This window comes from Periplaneta americana, chromosome 7, assembly GCF_040183065.1.
Source record: "Periplaneta americana isolate PAMFEO1 chromosome 7, P.americana_PAMFEO1_priV1, whole genome shotgun sequence".
Lineage (NCBI taxonomy): Eukaryota > Metazoa > Arthropoda > Insecta > Blattodea > Blattidae > Periplaneta > Periplaneta americana.
Window position 1 is genome coordinate 120,394,423 of NC_091123.1, and position 27,619 is coordinate 120,422,041.

Genomic DNA, 27,619 nt, shown 5'->3' on the forward strand with positions numbered 1-27,619 from the left:
TTGTTATTTATATTATCATGACCTTTTGTTCCCTTTTTTTTTTTATTTCTGTATGTTATGGTTTTTCTGAAAGTGATTCTGTTGGAAATAATTATTATTAGCGAAGCCTTTTTGAGATGCTTATTGCAGTATGATGGCGTTTGAATATTTTAATTTCAACGAAGAAGTAAAATTTGATTTAGATATTAGTTTCATATTTTTATTTACTTATTTTTAGAAGTTTAAGCAATTTTTATTTTATTTTATTATAAGTAGGGCCCGGTTATATATATGCACTGAAAATACTTAAAATATGCATGCAAATATGCACTAAAAATGTTGAAAATATGCACTAAAAACAAAACAATATGCACTAACCAAAGGAATTATTTTATTTTAATGCAATGATATACATGTTTCATTCCTTGCAAAAATGACGAATCACAGTATGTTACCAAGAGTTTCTCAATGTTTTCAAGAGTTAAAGATTTCCTATTGTCGGACAAAATTAGTTTATAAGCTGAAAATGATTGTTTCACATCAACAGACGTGATAGGACAATACTTATACACTGGTAGTGACTGCTCCGAATACTCCTCTGGCAAAAATTGTTTGATTACACTTATATACTTGTTAATTGATTGGATATTTTTCAGTCCTGGGTTTGAGTCCAACACCGCACTTAGTTTATTCACAATTTTTTTCCCACTTTCACCGGGGACGGCATTTAAAGAAGAAATTGTGTTGTCAATCAACTGAAGAGACTCGTGTAGGGGTGCACCACAAGTTTCTAGACCCTTAATAGCCTTTGAAAGTGACGAATAATGTACATGGATGAAATTGATATCTTGATATATAGTTTCACATTCAAATGCACACTTTGCTTCATGAACACATGCAGTACGACTATCATCAATACTTGTAACTACATCTTTCACTTGATTACAGTTCTCCAGTCTTCACTGCAGACAACCAAGTTCCCCATCTTGTGAGAATAGGTTCCAGCAGAAGAGAAACGTCAGGCAGACGATCTTTGTACAACTGTACACGAGCTGGTGCTTTTAGAAAGACTTTTTTCCCGCTTGAAATCACTTTGTTAACAGATGGAAAGAGAGTACGTATCTCTTCAGCAATGTGATGTAACCCATGTGCTAAGCATGTCACATGGATTAGATTCATTTCTGCAACCTAGTACATGCACTTACGTCAATTACTAAGATAGCTGATTATATAAACTGATGTAACCAACCATTGCAACAAAGACAACTAGATAAATAGCCATTAAGTGGCTGCAGATTGATTATAGAAATATCTAGAGATGAATGCCCTAATAGATGTAACATACAAGTTATGTATTTCTCACCTGATGTCCCACAACAGAGTTAATATGTGCCAACTCACTGCCAAGTACTGGTACAAACCAATTTATACAAATTGTCAGTGCGTGTAAACGATAACTGATGTATGTAACTATCACGTGATTGCAGCATGCTCCTTGAAAGAGAAGTTACTAAATCATGGACATTTCTTACTCCATAACTGTTCTATTCCATGGTTAACCAAACCAAGCAATTTTAGTTAGAAGCAATTTAATTCAGGTGATAAATACTTGAAAATACAGCATTTACTCACTATTAATCTTTATTTGCCAGTTACAGGGAAAAAATCTAGATTTTCTTTATTGAAATCTCGGAATATAGCAGGATCAATCGAAAATAATTTGGTAACAGAGGTTAATACGACACAATTCCTCAATAGCAGCAGAAACATGAGGCAACACACATTAATCACATTGAATTATTTAATTCTGATACTGATATTTATATTTTATAATAAACTCTAAATATGTTAAGTCCTTTCACAATGCGAAGTATGTGTTTTATGTATCATTATAGTTGATGGAGGAAGCAATGGTAGATTATTAAGAACTGGTGTAACGTGGACATTTTCTACTACTGGTGTAAACAGAAACTAAAAATCACTTCGTAGGTTAAATCTATCTTTGTCATTGACATGGATTTAACTACAGTGTGTTCGTAGCTCAGCCAGACCATTATAACATAACCTAAATAATATAAACAAGTGTTAGGAAAGTTTTAATTAAGGATGATGAAATAAACAAGAAAACTTTTAATTAAGGATGATGAAATAAAAAATACATGAATAATTTTAAAAGGAACATTATTGAAAGTACAATTTTCAAATTTGAATGTTTTAGTGGTCCGGCCGGGCTACGAACACACTGTATTTGTAACTGCCCTAACAAGTAGGATACCATTCTCATCCCTTTGTCAGTCTGAAGATGAAAATAGATACAAACCTTCAAAATGCTGCAAGTTTTTTTTTTTTCACATCAGGAATAGAAAAAGTCTAGACCACACCTTTTTTGAATATGTTTTATGTAATTGTTTACAAATTTCTATATGAATAACAGTTCGAAATTAAAGAATTAACGACATACACATTGCAATTGAAGTTTCACTAATCAGGTGTCCCAAACGAAAATGACATAGTGAAATGTTTCAATTGATGGGTGAAAAACCAGACAATACCTTTTTAATTTATACTGTCAACTTTACACATTATATGCTTCCCCAAGCACAGAAAATAAATCTACCATCCCATCTTTTTTCCTACAATTTTAACTGTCTCAAATAAGTCAAAGACAGAAATCTCAAACACATTTAACTCCATTTATACACATAAGATTTGCTTTTTCTGTAAATGCTGTGTTGAGTAGAACATCAGCACAGTGGGTATGAACAATATTTATGAAATGTTCAGTGTTTGTTTGCTCTCACTACAAGTCACTCGCATACAAATAAGATATGTACACGTCTTCAATGGAAGAATGCAAATATGAAAATCAACATGTAGGCCTACATCTTCCATATCCTAATACTCCACAATTTGATTAATTTGAAGGCACTGAACGCTGATGACTCATGTGAATGGAGCAGTGGTAAATTGAAGCACATCTAATTGATAAGTAACATCAACTGCTTCCTGGATATGTAGTACGCAGAAATATTCCAGAGGAGGATGAGCCTCTCGCATTTCCCACTGGACATCTGAAATCACACACAATTTTCAATAATTCAGCAAATTTTAAAGAAAACTCTTGAAAAGTAATGTTGGCTTTAGTTCTATAGCTACACCAACATTAACAATATATCATATAGAGACAGCAATTTATACCATAAACTTCCACAAAATATCAAAGAACTTAACATGAAAAAATAAAACAAAAAAAAGGTAAAGAACATTTTACTGACACATGCCTTTTCCATAAATCAATTTACAAATCTAAAGTTTTAGCAATTAACATTCTCTTCTTGATTGTTTTATGTCCCCGATTGAAGTCAAGGTTGGAAAGAGGAAACATAAAGACTGGATGGGACAGTGTCATACACGATTGAGATTGGAAGAAATGTGTGCTACAATTGCTGTGCATTCAATAGGGATATCAGGTGTTTAGAAGGTCGAATTGAATGCTCTCTGATGGACTTGGTAGCTGAAGTTGGTGTCAGCAGCATTTTACATCATTCTAATATTGTAATACCTTGTGTAATTCATTCCTGATAATGTTTTCACTTTCAATGTTTAATTAAAAAAACTGTAATTTTTCATGGTTAGGTTACTTAGATTTAAGTTGTATTGTATTATATTACATATTATATGTCATTTTTCTTGTGTACTGATAATGCCATGAATGCTTGTAATTCCAACAGTTAATAAAAAACTAATCTTATCTAATCCAGTGGCGAAGCAAAGTTATAATTCTGGGTAAGCTCAAAATATCTGCTTATTTCATATCTTTTTTACACAGCAGATGTTTCTCAGCTTTTCTATCAATTTTTTTTTTGATAGAGACTCCACAAGAAGATGATGACCAATCATTTTCACCCCAAAACAGAATACAGGTATAACAATATAATTCATTTGTCTCAGAGCACCATGTTAGCCTAGGATATTTCTTATACCATGAAAATTGATACATTCTATTTGTCTTCCTCCATCCACTATTTTAATAAGTAAATGTGGTGTCAACCTCCTATCTTTGTAAGCACCTTTTCTTTTCATACATCCCACTTGAAAACGATTTCTTTTTTAATTCTACAAATAATGACCTCAATGTTCTCTCAGTATGAGCCATTTTATACAAAATTAATATGTAACACACACATGCTTCCACTTTTGATTAAATTAACACTCAACAGTGTAGCACATTCACAGAACACCAATATATATTATTGTGATGTTAAGGTTAGCCACATTTCGCACTGTTTGAGAGCTGCAGAAAATCGATAACCCCTACCCAGTACCCTTCAAGCTTGCAAGTCAAGGTCGTAGCCATACATTTACAGAGGCTTCTGCCACAAGTCTTTCGCACAGAATTCTCAATCCTAGAATGACTGCCAACAATGAACTTAATATATGGAAAGATCGGAGTGAAACCAAGTGTTACAATACATCGTTATTACGAACTTATAGGACTACTGTTACTATGTATAATAACTCAAATTTGTTGGATATGCTAAGCCTCAAGAGCTCTTAGGAGCTTCGCCACTGATCTAATCTAATCTAAAAACGCGAACAATAAATAAGAGAATGCGAACTATTACAGGAAGCTACACAGATCAAAGTAATCTAAAAAAAAATCGGACGTTATCTCTGCTTTATTCACTTCATAGGCACACTTATTTTCAAGAGTTTATTGTATGTATGTATGTATGTATGTATTAACACTACAATTGGGTATACACCGTGGCAGTGATATAACAATAATAACATTACAATAATTATGTTAATAAAATTTACAATAATTACGGCAATAAAAAAATTAAATAAACGTAAATTTAATTCTAACTATAAATAAATAAATGCAATGAACCTAGGACTATAAGTAAAAACTATGCTATAATAATGCCTACTATAAACAAAAGTAAACCTAAGTTATAAGTACATCTATTAAACCCAATTATTATCAACTATTACTATTATTGATGATAAAGTAACAGCACCATCATGAAAATGAAACTGCCATGTGAAACTGGTTAAGGAAATTAAACTCTGCACATTCTGAATACTCTTATTAGAGGTCACTTCTTAAAATATAACTCTTCAGCAAAATCTATGTAGTAACTGGAAAAATGAAGAGAATGAATGTAATGGGTATAGAAAGCATACATTTCTCTATATAAATAATAAATCTAAATAAATTAATGTACTTCTTGTGCATTTTAAGAGTAAGTGCAATAGACTTCGCGTCCGTGCATAGTAAAAGTGAGTCACAATTTCATTTTTAGTCGATGATGATAATGATGGCAAATATAATAATAATAATAATAATAATAATAATAATAATAATAATAATAATAATAATAACAATAATAATAATAATAATAATAATAATAATAAATTTAAAAGAAATTAAAAATGATATTTGCACTACTACTCTGATTGAGGTTCTGGCTGATATGTACATCTATTATCAGACAATATATTTCACTTGATGATATTATGTCAGAGGAAGAACATTGTATGCATCTGAAGTCTAAGTGTAATATGTAGCTAGTCAGCGATGTATGCAATGGAGTGGGGAAAGGAACTGGCCACCCTATCCTATTATTTCCTGGCATAGTTGCCTCATGAGTGGTGTCTTGTTGATGTCACTTGTGAGGTTCAGACCTGTCTTTGGACAGTTCACTAAACATTTGCACTAACTACATGGAAAAATAAATTACTGCATGGGCAGTACTTACAACACATAAGATTGAAAATAGTAAATGACTATAAAATGATGATTAAAGGGTGAGAGGGAAAAGCTAATTAAGGGGGGCGACGGGTGAAATTTTGGTCATTTCCAGTCAAAAATCGCATTTTCGTTTCCTTGTAAAAATGAATCAGCAATCTCTTATTTATATGTTGAGCAAGTTTCAATACTCTGCGGCGCTTGAAAGCATAAAAATTACGCAATATATAAATGATTCCACTTTGAACTTCAATTCCATGAAAATTTTACAAGCTGTTTTCGCACACTTTTTTTCAGCACATTTCGTCAGGTTTGAAGTGTAAAGGCTATTACAATTTTGATGCCAAGAACATAACATTTTTACTGTATGTTCTATAAAGTATGGTTAACAAATCAGAATATCAGATTTTTTATATGTTAATTACTTTTCAAATTAAAAATAATTTATATAACAATAGGTACTAGAAAATTAAAAAAATAACTTTTGACAAAATAATAATTTTTTTCCCTATTCTAAGGATATATTTCTAAAATATGATGCTTAGTGCTTTCTAGGTACATCAGAGATATTGTAATTTTTTTCTAAATCATATAAACTGTACTTAAAATTTGTACAGAGGTAGATTTTGAAATTATGCCCCAATTATTTTAGAAAAAGGGCATAACTCCAAAAATATCTGGGTGACATGCATGAAAACTTGTAGTATATATATATATATATATATATATATATATATATATAAAATATGTGTGCCAAAAATGAACATCTAGCTCGAAAACTACAGAAGTAAGAAATTTCACCCATCTCCTCCTTTAATGCAGTAAAAGACAAGGTACAGAATACAAAATATGAGAGGAAACAAATTCAGAAAGACGCAGAAAGTCTGTGTAGATTATTGCATGGAGACAGTATCAGGATGCTCTAGACTGGTAACATATGATTACTTTGTTAAACACAACAATGTATGTAAACTAATACATTATGAAATGTTCAATAAAAAATTAGAAACAGTAGTTGAACGTTGGTATCTACAGGTTCCTGAAGTTACAATGACAGAACACTTCACTGCACTATACTACAGCAAAATTTTCGGGACAGGAAAATAGCAGCAAATAAATCAGACATCACAGCAGGTCTACGTAATAAAAATGTCAGGATGTGTCAATTTGTGTAGTTATGGGGGGGGGGAGAAAAAACAACAAAGAAGAAAGCTGAAATCTGTTGAAATGTATGGACCTCAAAATAGAAATATAATACTACGGAATTCTGAGCCATTGAAGGAATAGGCTGAATGGATTAGACAGAACAATTTTAAGCCCTCCTCAAATTATTTACAGAAGACTCAGCTAGCACAATCTTCGTAACTGGACCATAATAATATTATAGTTGTGCGAAAATTAGATGGATGAATAAATTAGACAGAGAGACAGGGAAATAGATATGTACAAACAAGTACAGTGTATGAATAAGTAACTAAAATAAATAAACTAATAACAACAATAATGGCAGGCTAAATATTATTAGTTACAATGCAAAGGACTTCCACTACCGATTCGTCAGCTGCATTGTAAATGAACTTCCGATTGCCATTCTAATAAAATATTTTTACCTGACATATCACAGCGTACTTACCTGTTACTCTTTATCTCCGTCCATGTGGCTGCACAGTGAGAGTTTTTAACTCTTCGTCCAGTTGGAGACATTTGGGCATACTGCGAGTCCCTTTTGCTCATTCTGGAAAAAAATCACATTACCCAGCATAACTCTCAGTTTCCAAACCTTGTTACTTTATTTTCGTTCTAAGAAATTTAAACACACAAAAAGAGAAAGTAAAAGCAATTATTTATTTCATCATGCTAAACAGATTAATCGGAAATCTACACCGCAATCCATGGAACAATGTAAAGTGTTTGACAGTCCAACAACTGCTGAAAGTACATACGAAATTTGTTCCGTATGATTGAGTTGCTTCAGAATGTAATACAGAATCTTGAAGCACACCTCTAGTCCTCTACAATTTTATTAGCAAAACTAAACTTACAGTGTACAATCAAAATCAATGCAATCACACAGTTCCTTCTTGGTAATAAAAAATAATAATATATTTACACTGTCATTAAGTAAAATATAACAATACCAGTACTTTCGTACAATGCCATTTAAAATTGGGGATTATAAACAACAAAAGTTGTTGTGTGCAAAGAACAAATTTTTTCAGGAGAGACATTTTTCTCCATCCAAATCATATGCTACTGGTGACATCTGTGATTGCATACATTACTAGGGCCTACTTTCACTTCGAATTTCAACATATGACTTTCGTAAGCTTCATGCATACAACCTGATTTATCAACTACTTAAAAATGATAAAAACGGCTCTTACAAACCTTTGTTGTTTACACTAATCAATTATTATTTATTGATTTAATCTGGGAGAGTTAAGGCCGATGGCCTTCTCTACCACACCACCAGAATAAAAATAGACATATACAAGAAACAATTGCAGAGAGAAGACGAAAATAAGAAATAGAAGTAAAATTACAGATACAAATACGAAAAGCACAAATGCAAAAATAATGAGAAAAAAAAACGCACGCACGCACGCGCACATACACACACACACACACACACACACACACACGAGGCGCGCCCATAAAGTAACTTTCTCACTTGTCCCACATATATATCACCCTATATATATATATATATATATATATATATAGGGTGATTCACAAGGATTTACCGTCATTTACAGAGCTTATTTTCTAAGAAATTCTGAGCAAGAACGTCATATAAATATTTGTCCTAATCTCAATATTTTCAGAGCTACACTAATTTGAAGTTGTTTATAAAATACCATTATTCTTGAGTTTTAAGGGTAAAAGAATATTACAGATAAAGAATGAACTACTGTATTCAGGAGTATCATTTCTTTAATTACCTAGTATTCTGAAGTTATAAATGTGTTGTAAATTCCATAGTTGCTTCGTACAAAATGTTTTTCCGATTTTTAACTACAAAATTACATTTTCTTACGCATTTATCACAACAATTGTTACAAATCACGCTGCTCTTGTAAATTCTTCAAGACTGTACATTAGAATGCATAATTAAACTGTAAATAATCAAGTTCCTAAAGTCATATGATTTGTAACAATTTTTGTGACAAGTGCATAAGAATAATGTAATTTTTAGTTAAAAATTGAAAAACAAAATCTGTACAAAGCAGTTAACAACACATTTTTGGCATCAGAACACTAGCCAATTAAATGATACTTCTGAATAATTCATTTTCTATTTGTAATATTAATTACTCTTACAATTAAAAAAGAATGGTATTTTACTAATAACTTCAATTAGTATAAATCTGAAAATATTGAGATTAGGACACATGTTTATTTATGCCATTTTTTGCTCAGAATGTCTTCGGAAATAAATAAATAAATAAATAAATAAATAGATAAATAAATAAATAAATAAATATATATTACACCATTCTTGAATCAAACTTACTCCATTGTGGACCTGGTCACTTACCTCACGAGAGGCAGTAAGCAGGAATCGTATGTAGAAGTCGTGTATGCAGTAGGCTGTGTTCACCATCTCAAGTTCTTTGCTTGTAGTCCAGTGTTGAAAGATGCAGTTGAGTCTGGCAGTTCTGTGTTATCTCTTTGAGAGTTTGGTGCACAGAGAAGGATGTGGCAAGGCAATCTAGTGAGGTTTTTATTGGAAAGGGAAATAAAAGCCCTCAGCACTGGTTCAATGTACTTTTTCTTTTCACTTTTATCGCGTAAGGGAATTTGAGAGAAAATAAGCATATCTGTTGATCTGTGTTAAAGTGTAGCTCTGTTGATCATATTACAATTTCTAAATTATTTATTTGTATGCCATACACTGTCACAGTTTGTGTGTACATGTATCAATAACTGATGTTCTTGTTTCAGATTTAATCCCCCCCCCCCCTCCCATGCAAACCCGGAAGTGATCAGAACCAATATTATGCTAATGAGTCAACTCATTCCTCAAGTATTGGAGTCCATATGGCGAGTTCTTTTAATGTTACAATTCATATGGAAATGTTAAGATAACACAACATCTTCGTAAACTAGTGTTATTCCTTAATCAGTAAGTTAGTGCTGTAAATTTACAGGCAGCTGAATGAGTTGAAGTGATTTATAGATTATAATTTTTTTTTGCATAGCCTTACGTCATATTGTTGAAAATTTAGAAATGTTTAAATAATTCAATATAATAATAATAATAATAATAATAATAATAATAATAATAATAATAATAATAATAATAAAATGTTAATAATTTTCCTCAATCATTCCAGCAAGTGCTGAAACAGTACCTAAAATAAGTCACAACCATTTCCTTCCCGATTCCTTTCAATTAAAAAAAAGTCTGAGGATCAGATGGACGTAAACCAATCCAACATGCTCACAGAAGTAAACAAATAATCTGGTAAGAACAGGCCTGGTCTATATTCAAGGTGAAGATGTTTAAATTTTGTACTGTTTTATTTAAAAAAAAAAATTATATCAGAGGTGTATAGAAGACAATTTCTAGATCCCAACCTTGAGTAACATTAACCTTTCATAAATTTTGTGACTTGCCTGTGTTTTACAGATGACTTCTGAAACATGTTATTGTATCATCCGGTCTTTTGTCCATTTCTGAATTACACATTTAAATAAAATGTTATGCCCATGATCAAATTCAATGGCAAGTGCATTTTAATCAAAGACCTTACAAATAACTACTGGTATATTACTGTGATGTATCGAAGTACGTATAATATTTCTGTGCAGGAATTCTGCATTATCATATGAAGGATAGGTGGAGCAGAGAAAAATTTTCTCTGGCACCAGGACCCAAACCCAGGTTTTCAGCTCTAAGTACAGACACTTTATTCACTAAGCCACACCGGATTTGAGTTCCAATGCCGGATTGAATCCTCTCTGTTTGTTCTACCTCTTAGTTTCCCTTTAGTGACCAACCTTCATGCACTGTGTCACAAATGTGTGATAGTGGCACAATGTCCAACATACTATGTGCCACTTGTCACACGTAATGAGTGCACCTCTTCGAATTTAAGTGTTACTGAAAATAATAAACCCATAAACCTGCAAGTACTGATATAGATTCACATAACACGAGGATTTGAAGTCACAGGTCTGTACTCTGTGAACCCAGACATCTTTCAACATGACGAGTTGATACATTTCAAAAGTCATGAACAGTCAGACAATTCTGCATCAGTTAATGAGGAACCTGAGATGGATTGCAATGAGAGTGAACCTTCAGCCATAATACCCCAGAATGATGACCTCCAGAAAATGCCTCAACAGATAAAGCCAGTTCTAGAAGTCCTTCAGTCAGTAAACCTCTACCTTCAAGAACAACTCCAGAGGCAATAATTAGACCTCTTCCTTCAGGTACAGATTTACAGAGCAATACTGCTAATAAAACAAACGCAAAAGTAAAAAACAGACGAAGATTTGGGAAAGCTCGCAATCTCACAGATACACCAGAAAAGACAGCAATAGAAGAACAGAAACAGTAGAGGACTAAGAACAGAGAGAAAGCAAAGGGACGAAAGCAAGTGAAGGCAGCCAACAATACATAGGGAACAAAAAGGAAGTTATATGAATGTGATACTGACTCTGATGTGGACAACATTGACCTGACTCTTAATGATGAATCTACTGCAAGTTTTCCTGATCTCCATGAAGAAATATTCTTATCAGCCAATGATAGATTTCAGGAACTTAGTAGTGATGATGTTAATGAAGGAGATTTTGTGTTAATCAAGCAGAGAGAAAACCTGTAAGTATTTTCTTGGTAAAATATCACAGAAAAATGATTGAGATTTCAGGGTTCGATATTTGAAAAATCAAAATCCACTGGCACAGAATGCTTCACTTTTTCAGAAAGTGCTGATATCTATGATGTCATAGTAAATGATATTGTGTTCAAACTTCCCGAACCACAGACCTCCCCTGGTTCCTCGGCCAGATCCTCGACAAAGTATGTTTTTCCAGTTTCCTTTCATGGTTTTGATTTAAGACAGATTAACTTGAATATGTATGTGACAAATCCAACTTGTATGGCATATATTTTGTATTTTTACTATACTTTTAAATCGTATCTTGTACGGTGTAATTTTGAATTAGTTTTTGTGTAACAAATGTGGTTTTTATTGTTGCTATAAAGAAAAAATATTCCGTCTCTAAGTACATATACCCCTGTTACCAGGTACGTTATGACTATGTACCTCGGAACAAATTACATGTTTCTGAAAAATCGTTAATACTGAAATACTAAGAGACATGAAATAAATGTGACTATATATAATGTAGAAATATGAACCAAATGAATAAAATGTATAAAAAATTTAATGAGAGTGAAGAAAGGAAAAAATATTACTTCTGCCACACACCATACAATGGATACAGTGAACTTATGGATATCTCCAAAATTACCCAATGTTATCAACTTATCAGCATGCTTACCAGAGGAAAAAAAAAAAAAAAAACACAGTGCAACAAATAACTGATGAAGAGGCTCAACGGAATGATTTCTGAAATTAAAAGAAAAATGTTTATCTATTCAAATCTTTCAATTCAAAGCTTAAAACACTTTTTTTTTTTTGCACTTTCTCACCTTTCTGTTGCATGTTTTATCTGATTTTCAATTTTTCGAAACAAGGTTAGGACTGTCTGTTTCGAAAGTCTGAGAACCTGTTTAAAAACTCATATTCATTCCATATCTCAAAGTGGGTATTCTATTTATCTCAAAGTTGGTATTCTATTTCGAAAAACTCAAAAACATCGGTGAAATTCATTTGTTTAATGGGAGCCACCATTTTACACTGTTGAGACTTCAACTGCAGCTTAGATGGCAGATGACTGCCACTCAAGTTAACTCAAGTTTAACTGGAGGTTAAGGTTTATAAAATGGAACAAAAAACTTGTGTTTAAACTGAATGTAAGACTTAAAGTGCGTTTATAATACCGGGCCTCAATGACAATATGAAACTGAAGCAAAACTGTATTGTTCCACCATAAACTTAATTAAAAAAAATATGTAGGCCTACTGCAGCAAAAAAGTCTGCATGTCCACACGCATTTCAGAAGCAAAATGCTGGTATATCCAACATACGATCCTGAACCAAAATTGAGTATATTCATGGACAATTTATGTCTGAGCATCAAATACTGTACCAAAACCAAGCTAATCTCTTTCCTTCTCTTTTGATGGTTCTAAGTCCATTGAGGTTTAAATCTCTGTGCATTCATGGTAACATTTCTTCTCTTTGCTAAATTTCCCCTTATCCCTTCTTTACAGATTGTATAATTGGCAGTAGTAGCTCCTATGTGTACAATATTTTCTGCATATTGTCTGCCTTAAAGTTTTTAGTCTATTAATATGGAAATGGGAGCAATCACTCCTGTTCTTGAAGTCACGAAAGGTAAAGGAAGAAAGAAACTTGCAAATCCTGCCAAGTGAAAGTGGAATGTTGCCAAATGAAAGAGTTAGTTTTTCTGTTCATTTAAATTTTGGATTCTGTACAGTAACAAAAAGATTAAAATAATGCCATTATATTCACAAGCTGACAATGAACGTTTGAGTAAAATAATAGTCAAACATAGACAGCATTTCATTCACAGCATAATAATTATTTATTTTTATTACAGATATTCAGCTCATGCTTTCCCCAATCGCCCTTGTTGTGAACAAAAAGCTTCAACATTCAGGTGCAGGGAGCTGACTCTATAAGATGTAAGGAGGGCCCATCAGGTTCTCTATGAACTACCCGACAAAGTGACACAAGATAACTACATTTTGCGCCAGGCATAGGTGCAAACTCCTCAGCAAAAAGGTGCAGGTCAGGAGATTTTAGGAAAAATGTAAGAATCACATATTACTTACCACACCTGAAAAGCCATAATAATGTGCAAGTAACTATGTCCGTCTGTGAAAGGTCTGCCGCAACTGCGGGGAAGATGGTAGGTACTAAAGGTTCGGGATGGGGGTGGCCTTACTATGACATTGACAGACTCTGAATACATAGTGCGAGAGTGGAGTCAACTTGAGTTTATTCTTTATGTTGTTCGATTCAGAACTTCCTTATACAGTAATTATTTCTGTGCAATTAAGTGTAGTACTTATATTTAGTGTAGGATTAGTACAGCACAGTGTAGTGATAAAATAATACTGGATGTGTATAGCTATAGTATAGGAGTAATAGTGCGAGGTGATAAGAGCAGTGATATTAGCAATAACGATAGTCTTAAACACTTTCGTTTAGTATGGCCAACAGAAAGGCAAACACAACTATTCAGAGTGAGGCAAGAGAAATATTAGCTAACATCATAGAGAAATGCGATGAGGAAAGAGTGCAAAAACATTTTAGGATTCCCTTAAATAAATCAACTGAAAGAGTGGCCGAATATACTGGAGTAGGATATAGTACGATAAAGAAGATTAGGAAGGAACATAAGATAAGAAAAGAAAACAGTCTGGATAGACTTCTGAAATCACCAGGAAAAAAGAGACGAATAATGTCTCGTAATATGTTGCATGTAGACGACTTCAACAATTGTGTTATAAGAAATACAATACGAGACTTCTATATTCAAGAAAGAGTGCTGACAATATCTAAACTTTTGATTAAAAAAAAATCAATTTTCCTTGAGACAGAAAATTATTGAACAGAGTTGTGAAAACATGGGGTTTAGATGGAGGAAATGCCAGTCAAAACGAAAAATCTTGGTACAAAGACCGGATATTATTCACTGCAGGGCAAACTATCTGCTTAAAATGAATAACTGAAGTATTGAGAAGAAGAACTTGAAATTGTATATGTAAACGAGACATGGGTCGATAGCAATTTAACTCAATGAAGATGTTGGCAAAGTGATGACGTAATGGGAATTCAGGACAATATGAATTCAGGGAACAGACTGATCATATTACATGCCGGGGGCGCAAGTGGTTCTCTTGCCAGTGCAGAACTAATATACGAAGCTGGCTCTACAACAGGAGACTATCATGGCAAATGAATAGCGTCAATTTTCAAAAGTGGGTAGTTAATCAAATTATGCCAAATCTTCAACCAAATTCTGTTGTAGTTTTGGACAATGCACCATACCATTGTATTCAGGTTGATAAAGTGCCATCACTCTATGGCCTCAAAGGGGAAAGAAAAGAGTCGAATGCAATGAGACAATGAGTGAGAACGACCTTTATAAACTGATTCTTCCACTAAAACCAGAGAAGACGTATAGGATGTTGTCAGGTAGTGGACATGTTATGATACGTCTTCCTCCATATATATGTGATTTAAATGCCATTGAACTCGCATGGTCCAAAATCAAGAGAAATGTAAGGGACACGAATGTTACACCAGATTTGTCTTTAACAAAACTGCATAAAACAATGAAGAATACAATATAGGAGGTAACACAGCAAGATTGGGCAGGTTTCTGTCGCCACTTTAGAAGCAGAATATTGAGAAGAGGATGGAGTAGTTCCAGGTGTAATTGATCGAATATCAATTAACTTCAACAATGATAGTGAAAGTGATGCCGAGGGCAGCGATATTGAAAATGGCAGTTCATCTTCTGAAGAGTCCATCTGCATCCCACTGCAAAAACAAGGTAACAGGAAATGTTTCTTGTGCACATAATAGTACAGTGTTCTTTTAGTCCCTCAACAGTACCGGAAGTAGAATAGCAGTCAAGCACCTGAAAAGCAGTTGGTAATGCTCTTAAGACTCGGCCAAGGTCAAGGAAGTTTATAGTCTCAACCTCCCCATTGTGACAAGGGTTGCAGATAACCTTCGGTGGAGACTGTCTTCTAGAGTGTAAGATGTGTGTTGTGATAGAGTTGAAATGTTCACGATAGAACGTGTTTTTCTAGTGAAGAATGTGTTTAGAGAAGGCAGACAATACACGGCGAAAGTTCAACAACAATTTTTAGAGCAGTTTCCAAACTCCAAATTAACGTATCGGGATACTATCTACCATTTGATAAATAAATTTCGCGAGACCGGTTCTGTACAAGATGCTGCGAGGAGTGGCAGCCCCCCCCCCCCCCCCGTGTTAACAGAAGATAAGCTTTTAGATATCTCTGATAGGATGCTTAAAAGTCCAACAAAATCACTGAGGAAACTCGCTCAACAGACAAACATTTTGTATACTTCGGCACATAAAGCAGTGAAACAAGAACTTAATTTGTATCCTTACAAGTGATGGTGGAGCATGAATTAAAACCTGTCAACCACGAGAAACATATTCATTATTGCAAATGGTTCCAGAGGATGATCTGGCACCATAGTGTTTAAGTGTTGGATAGGACATTTTAACAGATGAAGTCTGGTTTCACCTGTTGGGTTACATTAATTCCCAAAATACCAGAATTTGGTCTGCATGCTGCAAAAGAAAACGAACCGCATCCAGAGAAAATAGGAGTGTGGTGTGCTATATCCCAATTGGGAATTATTGGCTCAATATTTTTTAATGAGACCGTCAATTCTGAAGTTTACTGTTCCAATATTCTGTTTCCTTTTATTGGACAGTTAAATGAAGAAGAGCTGCTAAATGTTTTCAACAGGATAATGCTACAGCTCACACATCTCATGTGTCGATGAACTTGTTAGGAGGCATTTTCGGAGAGAGGATAATTTCGCAAGGACTATGGCTTCCGAGATTCCCTGATCTGACTCCGCCCGATTATTTCTTTTGGAGTGCTGCTAAATCGACAGTATATCAAGACAACCCTAAAACAATATTGATGAGCTAAAATTGGCAATAAGGAATTATACAAATTCAGTGACAAAAGAAACTTTGACTACCTCTGTGATGTAGGGGTCAACATGCTGGTCTCTTACATAGAGGGCCTGGGTTGAATTTCCTGGTTGAGGTTTTCAGGGTTTTCCCTCAATAGTAAGGCAAATGCCAGGAAATTCGAACCACAACATCCCTGAATATCACTGGCTTCATTCACCATCAAAATCTTATTTATAACAAATCAGTAATACATCTACAGATGCCATCTAGTTCACAACAATAGAACCAGTACTCAACAATAGAAAATGTGTCTATCTACACCTGGACAGAAGCTGATTTTCCTAAGAGCTCTAATGAAATAGTGTCATGTGTTTATCGTGCACTGATGAATAATAATTTAGATGGCCTCCACACCATTCGTATAATGTTTGATGGTTGTGGAGGACAGAACTAAAATCAAACAATGATTGGAATATTATCTTACTGGCTGACACAAAAGGCTGCTGCTAATATAAAGAAAATTCAGCTCATTTTGCCTGTTGTTGGCCACTCTTATATTCTGCCTGATCATGTGTTTGGCAGAATGAGAAGGTTGTAAGGAGAAAAAATACCATCATACAGTCTCAAGAGTACTTGGACATTTTCTGCCAGCATGGTAATGTACTACGTTTAGGTCATGACTTGGACAATGGCAATTGGAAAGAAGCAATTTCGCAGCTTATTAAACCTCCAGGAAAATGGAATTTAAAATTTTCCCCTGCCAAAAGAGTCATTATTGAAAGGTCCAAGTTGGGTAATAATGGCAAAGAATAATGCTCACAATAAATTGATGCAGTTTATATTTGCTGTGCAATACCTAGGCTCAAGATATATTTAATTTCCAGAAGGAAATAATGCTACAAGAACAGTTAGCAAATTTGAATCACTGAGGCCCAATAAAGCATTTCCAGGTGTAATTGGATGCACAGATGGGACACACATTTCAATACCAGCACTCAAATGTGACAAAGCGAGTTATTACAATAGAAAGGGATTTCATTTAATTCTGTTACAAGTTGTTTGTGATGCAGATAAGAAATTTACCATTTTTTTTTTTGTGGCTGGCCTGGGTTAATTAATGATGCCCAGATGTGGAAGAGATCAACACTGCATTAGAAATTAAAAAGTGATGACCAGTTCCATATGACTATCAATTGTTAGATGATTGTGCCTACAAAATGGAGACATTCATCCTCAGTCCATACAAGGATAATGGTCATTTAACACAGAAACAAAAAAGATTTAATCATAGTCTCCCTTGTGTGCGAGTAATTGTAGAGCAAGCCATAGATCTGTTCAAGAATAGATTCAGAAGACTGAAATATTTGGATAAGTCGAAGGTGGATGCAATGGGAAAAGTTGTCTATGCAGCCTGTATTCTGCACAATTTTTGCATTTGCATTTAGGTGACGAGCTACCAGAAGAATCCTGATACTGTAGACAGTGTGCTAGAGGAAAAATGACAGACCATCCGATGAAGGGACTGCAAAACGTGATTCAATTGCAGATATACTCATGACTGAATAGTTTTGTTGTATGCAGTTCCGTACGACTATCAATTGTTAGATGATTGTGCCTACAAAATGGAGACATTCATCCTCAGTCCATACAAAGATAATGGTCATTTAACACAGAAACAAAAAAGATTTAATCATAGGCTCTCTTGTGTGCGAGTAATTGTAGAGCAAGCCATAGATCTGTTGAAAAATAGATTCAGAAGGCTGAAATATTTGGATAAGTCGAAGGTGGATACAATGGGAAAAGTTGTCTATGCAGCCTGTATTCTGCACAATTTTTGCATTTGCATTTAGGTGACGAGCTACCAGAAGAATCCTGATACTGTAGACAGTGTGCTAGAGGAAAAATGACAGACCATCCAATGAAGGGACTGCAAAACGTGATTCAATTGCAGATATATTCATGACTGAATAGTTTTGTTGTATGCAATTCCGTATGACTATCAATTGTTAGATGATTGTGCCTACAAAAGGGAGACATTCATCCTCAGTCCATACAAGGATAATGGTCATTTAACACAGAAACAAAAAAGATTTAATCATAGGCTCTCTTGTGTGCGAGTAATTGTAGAGCAAGCCATAGATCTGTTGAAGAATAGATTCAGAAGGCTGAAACATTTGGATAAGTCGAAGGTGGATGCAATGGGAAGAGTTGTCTATGCAGCCTATATTCTGCACAATTTTTGCATTGAATTAGGTGACGGGCTACCAGAAGAATCCTGATACTGTAGACAGTGTGCTAGAGGAAAAATGACAGACCATCCAATGAAGGGACTGCAAAACGTGATTCAATTGCAGATATATTCATGACTGAATAGTTTTGTTGTATACATAAATTGTATGCATCTGTTCTGGAGGATATGTGCCCCTACCCAAATATTAAAAGCTAGGTTAGATTTCCTCTTCCTGTATTGAAATCTGGGAAATTAATAGATGCTTGCATTCATATATTATGAGTCATGATTAGGAATCCTATTTTACAATGACTGATGTGATTTCTCAGACATTTCTGTATTGTGTTATTTGTTTTCTATGCTATCTTGTAGCCTATTTTAGTGTTCTGAATGGAGCTGCAATTTTGTGTGTGTTGATATTGTGATATGTTAATGTTATGCATTCTCGTGTATTATGTTTTGCCTATTTATTAACGTGTATATTATAGAAGATAAGATAATCAAGAACGTGACAACCACAAGTAAAAGATAATTCGAGCTATAAAGGAAGGCTGACAACCAACTGTCGTGTATATCCAGTGTGGATCATCAAGGATCGCTTGTGGTCTATGTCCTCCTACTATTAAAATTGTAACCATTGTCTTATGCGATATGTCTTATTGTATTCAGTTCAACATAATTGCCATTGTTCATTGGTATGTTAATCTGTGTATCATCATACAGAAGGCTGCATGTTTATGTTGATGGGATCGTTTGAAGAATTATGTCAATGGCTCAGAACGAGACTGTTACAACTCAAAAATAGAGATTTTTCAATAGAGCCATTTAAAGTTTTCCATTGTGGATGGTAAATCAGAGAATCATAACACAACAATGAAAATTAGTACATACATTCATTATTGTCATAGAAGTTTATTAAACTATTAATTTTGTTGGTATTTGTTTTATGTAACTTGTATGTGACATTTTCTTGACTTATAACAATTTCGCATTAAAATATACAGACAAAACTTCTGTATTACATAATATTTTATTACTTGCAAAAGGTTTTCCCTTACATGATTGTAATAAATTTAGATAGTACAATGGAAAAATATGTCAAATATAGATTTAGAAACACAAAATGAAATTGGTTGGTATCAGGATGACTGCTGCAATAAGAAATAAATTACACCAATCAGGATGATTACAACAATAATAATAAATAACTTGCATCTTGTAGTGAGAAAAAGCATTTGTTTGGTTGTTAGTCAAATGTAGTACTATTTTCTTCAACATCATTGAAAACTTTCAAACTTTTTATAAAAATGGCTTTAGTATTGCTACAGAAAACTTGCCCTTCCTTCTTTGTTGAATAATTATTTTTTCGAAATCATCTTTTTCATAGGAGTAGCTTATAGAAGGAGAAAGAATCCTGTTTTCTGACCTCCACGATCTTCATATTAGACCATTTTACATAGTGACCATTTTCATTTCTGGAAAAATTATCTCTCATTTGTTGCGTTAAGTCTTTCAAATCTAAGATTTCTGTGTATTTAATTCATTGACTTTGTATATATTGCCTTTTTGCTTGGCCAATTTCAGTACTGGTACCCATTGCATTTGGAGTAATATAGGTCCTCCTTTAAGTACTCTTTCCTCCGCTCCCACTCCTCGTTCAATAGCAGAATGCATAGAGTCATTTCTTTCTGGGTATGCCTGTGATTAAAAATTTCTGTGTTATAACATTAATATGACTCAGGTTAATTACACAGTACAAAAGTAATGAGGCAATGAATTTGTTCTTGTTTTGCCGAACACAATTGTCTGAAAACAAAATTACCTGGTTTGTTTTACTGTGTTGGGCAAAGAAGTAAGAAATTTATAGAGGCATGTGCCAATCTCATTTGAACCTCTTTTGGCCAAGCTCTCATGCCAAAAATAACAATGTTTATTATAACTTTCTTGTAGGTTTAATTTCTCTGTTTCTGTATTATTCTTGTATGCAGTATATGCACAACATGGATCATTCTTAGAGATATAAAATGAAAGATGAAATGAATTAAATACTGATGTATAAGAACATTCACGATGATTAATGTTTCAATACTTTCAATACAATGTCGATGGTGAAGACAAAATTAATAACAACATTGTTTTTAAAAAATATAGCCAGCATTATACTACCATTATCAGGTGTGCAAACTCTAAACTTGAAGCACAGATATTTTCAATGCGAAAGTGTTACAAATCAAAATGGAACATTGCTTTTAGCAACAATGTTTGAAGTTGAGAATAAAAACTGTTACAACATAAAATATAACACTTTCCAATTGAAAAATAGACTAAATAGGATAACTTTACAACTGTTATACTGTATGTGCATTTATGTCCCACTAGGACATTTTTAGAGTTATAACACTTTCACATAGCATAGTCACAGTCTAATACATACAGTCGTGCAACTTCAACACTTTTTTTTTGCAGACATTCGCGACAATAGCGTCCAAGCAACAGGCAAGGCACTGGTCGTAGGGTTGATACAGTCAGCACGTGTTTTTACAGGATTCGAGATGTTATAATAACGTTTTAATCATGCGTCGGAATAAAGGCAATGTGTGCAGTTCTGTAAATTGCTGTAACAACAGGTTTAAATATCCGAATTTGTCGTTCTTCAGATTCCCTAAAGACCAAGAGAGGTAAGTGTATATCTGAAAATCATAACTCAGTCATAACCAATAATCCAGATTGTAGGTAGCCTACATATTGTGTTCTATAAAACATTTATTAGTTATCAGTTAACTATTTGTATGTCAGGAAGGACAGTTTCAATATATATGGAAATACATGTAGAATTGGTGTATATTTTTATTTAAAGTAACACAGATTATTTGTCTTTACTTGTCCTTCTTATCTTTATTTTGTTTGTTCTTTCAGGAGTAGAAAATGGCTGATAAATCTTAGAAGATCAGATTTAATGAACAAAAGCATAGATTTGTTCAACAATGTAACACTATGTTCAATTCATTTTGAAGAGTGTATGTTCATGAATGCTGAGAGAAAGAAACTTGTGTGGAATGCTGTATCCACGTCATTTGACATACCTAATGCACCACCCTTATTTACAACAAACGAAAGCTCCCAAATAGGACATATGACAGTGAATGCAAGAAAATTAAGACCACAATATCAGAACAAATTGAAAATGAAAACAGCTTCACTCGAGTTTCCGAAAAAAACTTTCTCAGACGCATGTGTTGCTTCCATACAAACAGATTTTAGTTTTACTGATGTGATTAATAAACTAAAAAAACAATGTCGAAACAAATCTTCAGAAATTGTTAGGCTTCGCAGAAGGTGCCAAGAACTAAAAATGTGCAGATGTGTTTGCAATTGTAAGGTGTAGATTCATGTGGCAGATGTATTAAGTTCTCAAGAAATAAAGAGCCTTTTTAAATTTAATATAAAATGGCAATCTTTTCTGTAATAATTTGCATGACTGTTATTGGTGTTGATTTTACAGTTTCCAGTGATTATTTATTGAAAATAAAAGTACATTTTCTGAGTTAATTGAAGTTAAAGTTTTTTCAACAAAATTGTGTGTTCATTTATTTGTTCTCACCTACGTCACATTAAAAGTAAGTACGTGTAAATTACGTACTACGCAGGATGAGTTAAAATTAAGCCTATGTGTGAAAACTGGAAATGTAATGTAAAATGCGGTAAACTTGCCATAAAAGAAATTAAACCATAATATCAGCAGTATTTGTGACTCAAAATAATAAAGGAAATAGGTTACTGGTTCTTAAGAAATGGAAAAAATAATTAACTTTATAAATATATTCAGTGTCTATCATATTAAGGTTTAAATCATCCTCTTTTTTATTTTCAAGTTTACCTCAGCAGTCGAGTTTACTCCAATTTGCAGTATGGAAAATAGTTAATTTCTTAGGGAATAGGGAGAGGAGTTCGCCACCTAATGTACCCTACGAGATATGCCCTACAATTTTGAAGTTACTAATTTTGGTTCTTCTTACAGGAAATATAGAGTTCCAATGATGCATAAATATATTTAGGAATGAATTGAATTAACCGTCAACGTACAAACAATTATATTATTTCAAACCATGATATGGTGATCAGAGCCATGATTCAGTTGTAAGGAGTAGAAAGAATTACGTTTATTCCCAGCTTCTGAAACTTCTAGATTAACTGCATGTGAAATTCTTCTAAGATTCTAAAGTAAAAGTAAAATAAATTATGTTTCAAAACAAACCTTTCTCTGTATTTTTCATTAGTGTTTATATTATTTGAAGGTACCTTTTATTTCTTATACTAACCAAAGAAATTATGAAAGACTGTATGGTACATACCTACATAAAAAAAAGCAACTAAAGTGAGATTCAGAAATATAAACTGGGAATCATGAAATAATTTCGAAACAAATCTTAAAAATGAAACATAGGAATCAGTATATAGTCGAAGTGATATGAACAGTAAATTCATAAAACAAGGGTTGCTGTGATTATAAATTATCTTCAAGGCTAGCACTTATCTCATCAGCCAAGGATCATACAGGTGTGGGGTTTGGACCATCAGCATAACATTACCAAAAAATGACCTATATATTATAATGCATTTTGTGCACATAAAGAAATATATAAAAAAGGTTGGATAGGATGTTTCTTAATTGTTTGGTACACTCTTTTAACACTTGTGAAATAATTTAAATGGCAATCGAAACACTCTTCACTGAATATCAACCTCCTTCCACAACAGCATCTAACTCACTGACAGTTATTGGTTAATACGACATGACGTCATTGTCGATGCCACGTGTTAATAGTAGGTTTGTTCCAACAAGTGGTTCATGGCTCAGTTCATGTACAGTTCGTGTACTATCTTATGCGCATGCGCTAGTTGGGCATCTGCTATGGGATTGAAACTGGACTGGATGCTGTTGGAACGCTTTCACGGATCGTTACGTACTAAGAAAGTGTCCGAAGGAACAAAAACTAAAAATCAAAGAAAGGTGGAAGATGAAATAACCACATCCGAAAGTGACATTGCTATTTCATCAGATGAAATACCAATGTTGATGCCAAAGAGGCTGAAGTAAATGATTGGATACTTGTTGCATTTAGGCACAAGAAAAGTGTCCGAAGATTTGTAGATTTAATACAAGAAAAATATGCTGATGGATGGCTTGTGAAATTTGCTAGACGAGTTGGGGCGAATAAATTTAAATGGCCTATAAATGATAATGAACAAATAGAAAGAGTCTTCCCTCTTCCCAAATTCCAAGGAAAAGATGACCATGTAATATGCTTCATTTTCTCTGAAGGCTTTGAAGGTTTGAATGTGGAGTGATTTTTCTGTTTATTTAGTAAGCTTAATATGGTATGTTATTTGTATTTAAGATTTGTCTGTTCCAAAACATTTGCTCATTTGTAAAGTCATATTACAGTAATTTATCCCTTAACTTGTTAAATTTATGGAAATGAAAGATTGTGGTAATTTTATGGCAAAAACAAAAATGGCCACATATGGTACAAGCGGGTGGCCAAACATGGGGTTTATGTGGCCACAAATGGTGAAAATTGTAAACATTTATAAAAGTTTTTGTGTAAGTGTATGCATTTGTTTTTGAGCTATGCTAATAGGCCCGAACACAGTTCATAGTGAACATATTAATTAACACATACCTCAAGAAAGTTTGGGATTATAGTGTCCCATTTATTGATTTCAGGAAATAAACTTAAAAATAATACTAAAAGTGGCCACAGATGGCGCATCTACCCTATATTGTATTTGGAATTAAACTACAGTAATACATTTCATTTAAAGTGTGAAGGGATACATAATGCATATTATAAATTTACTGTTAGATTGTCCCAATAAAGGACACCTCCCAGATGCGGACAGATTGTTACGTCCCTTCGAAGTCCGTACATGAGAGGTTTCACTGTAGATCTATGGGCAAACAAGAGTTATCAAGTTTACATTCCTTATTACAAAACACGAACAACAGGAGTGATTAGAGGGGTACACCAATCGCACAGTGATAAAAAAATCCTGGAGCATATGGAATTGCCAGTCCCTATTATAGCTATCCAAAGATTTAATAGGAAATACTATGAAAATAATATTTGCAACTAGTGTATATTCCTACACAAACCATTAAGATAACTTTTCAGTCGCAATTTCTTCCAGAGGCAGTATACTTCTTCCACACCAGATTTTCTATAGAGAGGTATATCTTTCCGGTACGACAATGCAGAAATTGTCAAAAATTTGGACATCATGGAAAAGTCTGTCGAAACACCACCATCTGTGCTATATGTAGTGAGAATCATTCGGAAAACAAATGCAAGAATAGTAAACCTAAATGCGCAAACTGCAGGCTAGAACATAAATTCACTCATAAAGCTTGCATAGTTTTTGAATCTAAGAAAAGAATTAAAGAGAAAATGGCAGAAAACAGAATTCCGAGACTAGAAGCCAAGCAACTATTAACATGTCCCAATTCATACAGCGCAATTAGTGCCCTGAATAAGACTACTGAAGGTTTTCCAGTATTAGAATATCATGATACTAATCATTTATAAAAAAAAACACTTCATCACCATCTATATCACATAAAAGATCCTCCCCTGCTGCAAAACCTCAAGTCGCAATCAAAAAAGAAAAATCTAACCAACACACTCAAAATTATGATCAACATACGCACCCCAGCCAAGAACAAAAATGTCAAGAGATAGAAACATTGTCAATCCAACCTACACCTGCTAAGGCAAGAAAAGAACTTTCTCAAGATCAACCCCAAATACAGGAAAAGTGGGAATCAAGGAAGCAAACACTAATAAACCAAAAGTAAAACAGGATTCCGGTATAGACAGTAATATGCAAGGAAATAAACGTTTGCCACCAGATATTACTTCATTAAAATTGTCCAATGGGATGCGTGCAGTATTACTAATAAAAAATTAGAATTTCATCAATTTTTACTGAATAACCACATCAATATTGCTATAGTACTAGAAACTTGGTTAACGCCAGATAAAAGGCTAAATCTGTCGATGTATAATAATATCAGGAATGACAGGATTGACGGTATACTAATAAAAAAGGATCTGATGTATCATATTGTAAAAATATCGCAAAATAATCAACCTAAGGGACCACAATTTATTATTATTCATATCAAAGAAATTACTATAGTAGGCATTTACATTTCACCTGCATACCGTATAATCAGACAATTCTGGACTAACCTTCTTAGTTATATTATGGCACCCTTCATAATTCTCTGAGATTTCAATATTCATCATACATCTTGGGGATCGCCAGATAATACAAGAGAAGGTGAAATATTATATGATTATATACAGAACACTGAAATTATATATTTAAACATCAGTCAAACTACAAGACTCAATCCACCTCATCAACAACCAACTGCACCTGATCTTACATTATGTTCCAGCGATATTAGACCATTACTTTCATGGGCAGTATTCCCAGACAATATACATAGTGACCACTTCCCTATCATTATTAATCGGGAACAAGTGAATATGACATCAATACATTTTATGCATAGAATAAGAATAAAAAATATTAACCGGGCCCTATTTACTGCATATATTGAAGATTATATCCATACCTACCCTATCAGCAATGATCGTAACCTATATCATAATTACCTGACAAACATTATCATTAAATATCTTGACACATTCCATCCCTTCAAAATCCGTTCTCTCACATTATAATAAATTTAGACCAATATGGTGGAATACAACGTGCTCAAGAGCAATAGCTATGAAAAGATTAGCTCTTCACAACTATAAAAAGAATATGACGCAAGACAATTATATTAAGGTTAAAAAGACTGCAGCTCAAGCAAAACGTATTGTAAAGAATGCTGAAAGGATTTTTTGGATCAATTACTTTAATAATTTGAACATAACGTCAAAGATATCTTCTATATGGCAAAATATTAAATGGTACAGTAGGAAAACAGCCCCCTCTAATAATGAAAATCCAGATATAACCTGGATAGAAGATTTTCTGAAGATACTTGCTCCTGACTTTGTTGCCCCAATCTGAGAACAAATACCTGCACCCAACAATGTTGACATCAATCAACCTATAACCTTTAATGAATTATCGGCCAATATACCAATACATTCTACTAAATCCAGTCCAGGAGCTGATAAAATTTACTACTAACCAGCTTCAATCATGTCTTCAGGACGGATACAACAAGTTGCACACTACACATTTTTGGGGATGATTTTTATGCAAGACTGAACTGGAAAATTTTACATACTAAGATCAAAGTATTACAGTGTGTAAATATAATAAAGCATATATCAAGAAAATGGTGGAGAGCACATCAACAATCTCTCTTACTACTATATAATAATTTAATTGAGTGTAAAATCGACTACGGATGTTTCCTCCATGAAATTACATATAAAATATACTTGAGGACACTTAATAGTTTACAATTCCAAATTCTTAAACATATTAGTGACATAAATGGAAATATATCATCACATATACTAACAAATGAATTGGGGTGGTTAGTCCCAGACTGTGGAGAAATAATATACTATGTGCAAAATACTTAATGAAACCATTAGCTAACATGCATCACCCTATACTACCTCAACTTCAACTTTTGTAGGAGAGATACAACCGATATAAAGTAACTCGAAATAATAAATGGCCAACTCTTCTCTCAACTTACCAATATTTTCAATGTAAAGATTTCATTAAATTACTGATGCCTACTAACTACATGTTTCAACATAATATACAATATTACAGGACATCAAGAATTTATATGGGAATATTACCAGATGCCA

The 27,619-nt window shown here is 33.5% G+C and overlaps 1 long non-coding RNA gene across 1 annotated transcript; it reads right to left on the reverse strand.

The window, feature by feature from the left end:
- Positions 1-349: 349 nt before the first annotated feature.
- On the reverse strand, positions 350-27,244 carry LOC138703401 (uncharacterized). The gene is made up of 3 exons (XR_011333150.1): positions 9,273-27,244; positions 7,368-7,469; positions 350-3,050 (listed from the first exon to the last, which is right to left on the reverse strand). It is a non-coding gene; the product is annotated as an uncharacterized lncRNA (long non-coding RNA).
- Between the last annotated feature and the right edge of the window lie 375 nt (positions 27,245-27,619).